Raw genomic sequence first — 2320 nt, 5'->3', positions numbered from 1 at the left:
ATCGTGCTTCGTTGAACGAAAACTGCATTTAATTATTTTTTGTTTAACCACTTGCCTTATATCATATACAAAATCATTTTCGTAACTTACCGATTATCGAATTATAATAGACCGCGAATTTTTATGCATTTATAGGAAATTAAAAAGTCCAAAAATGCACATAATATTCAAAAATATACAAAATATTTAAAAGATAGTACTTATTATAATACTGAGTGGAAAAAATACATTTCTTCTTAGATTCTATTTGTTTAATTAGCTCTACGAACATATGAATTTACATAAAAATCCTCAGTCTAGTAATAAATAGAAAAATATGTTTGAGCCTGAGTTCAGCTACATTGAATCACGTGGACGTTACTCTGATTAAGTCCGAAATGTTTTAAAGAAATTACGTGCGGTTAAAGTTTCATTTGTAGAAACAACATTTTCATTTCATTTAAAACAGCTTCATTTAAAACAACATAGTAAATTTGAATGCGATTAGTTAAAAAATAAGTCATAAGGCAAGGAGTTAATCGTAGGCGTGTATGAACTCTGTGTGCATTTGTACGTTGTATCATATAGAGACCTCGTAGAGAACTATTTAGCGAAAATTCATTAACTCATAAACATCTAGCCAACATATAATTAACAACTTATATTTCAGCAACAACAATAGGATCATTTGTCATTTCTTTAAGTTTCGAGTCGGATATATGAATGGCTTCCGCTACCAACAGCAGCTGCCTAAATAATTTACAAATGTCGTAACAGTGTTTCTTTCTATGCATCTTAAACTCTTATGATCATTTCCAGTCGATTATTCGACGCCAGTATTTATAATGTAATGTTCCTTTTTAAAATCGATAGGTAACCCATTTTAGAATGGTCAGTTTAAAACGTATCTAAACTTAATTTCAAGTAACGAACTAATTATCACGAGAATTTTATTGAATATATCCCAAAAATATAGAAAAACTTTAAATTCTAATATTTTTCCCGCGCATATGTTATGAGTTAACATATTTGCACGCATTTGTGCGCAGGTAACTTTCTTGTAACATTATCGCGCATCCTTCAAAATTGTTTTCAATTTTTTCTTTCTTTTGCCTTTTTATCTTTTTCATAGAGTTAATATAAGATTTACAAAATAGTATTTGCAAATTATAAGAACAATTTAACATAATATAAAACCATATTAAAGGGGAAAATGTATATGTTTACACATACAGTCGGCAACAAAAATAGATGGACAGATAGTGGAGATAGATATCAATGAAGTTTCGTTAAATACGGTTTGTTTACAGAAAAGTGTAAATTAATTTACTAAGTAATTTATATAGTATAAGCATATATAATAAATAAAACTTATATACATATAATACTAGTGCTAGTTCGATTAAACTTCATTGATACCTACTTCCGCTACATTTTCACTTATTTTTATCCCTGATTGTATCATATTTTCAATTCAAAACAACCAATATAGGCAGAATATTTGTAATTATTCCTTTTATACGTTTTAAGATGATGAAATTTCAAGGAAGTCAGAAACAATTTCCATATAGTATGGCACAAATCGTTCTGAAGTTTACGATCTACAATGCCGAGGTATCGACTAATCTACCAAAAATTGTGATTTTAAAAGGATGATAATCTAGAATCTCTATAGAACTTTGTCTAAAATTTTCAATTTACTTTGTGCGCCGTTTCTTTATTCATTTTCATTAATGACTCTCTTAGAATCACGACTCCAGATGATACATAACGGTCATATCTCCTTAATGATTTCTTAAACATTTTTAGAAATTCTCATGAGCTTTTCGGTGCACATGGTTCACTTGCGCAAATGATACTCACTCGAAATCTTGTTATATTAATGAATCAAAATTTTTAAGAAAATGAGCTTCCTCTATTGGAAAACACAAATAAAGTCAATACTCGAAACTTTGAAACCAATATGCATTAAATGCTCGCTTGAGTACGTCGTAGTTCAGCGCCATCGTTGTCAACATTACAGTCCAGAATGATAAAACAGTGAGTAGCATTATCCTCCAAATTGAGCAAGTTTTCGTTCAACAATGATATTGAAAATTTCCATTGATATTAGTTCCATATTCAAGTGGTAAACAGAGAAGAGTGATTTTTGCAAAAATGTACAAAAAATAATGTACAAAAAGTATTCATTGTAGGAATAAACAAGTGTCCTTACCCCCATTTTTGTTCTTCATTTAACTTCCTGTTTCTTTTATGTGCGTTACTAGTTTTCCTTTGATATTTACATAAAAACGTAGGTCATAAATCGATTAATTCGCAGAACCCCTTTTCTCTTTTTAAA

Source organism: Bombus flavifrons, chromosome 1 (genome assembly GCF_040668555.2).
Source record: "Bombus flavifrons isolate JBK064 chromosome 1, iyBomFlav1_principal, whole genome shotgun sequence".
Classification (NCBI taxonomy): domain Eukaryota; kingdom Metazoa; phylum Arthropoda; class Insecta; order Hymenoptera; family Apidae; genus Bombus; species Bombus flavifrons.
The sequence above is the reverse complement of the archived record's forward strand: the minus strand, read 5'-3'. Positions refer to the sequence as shown.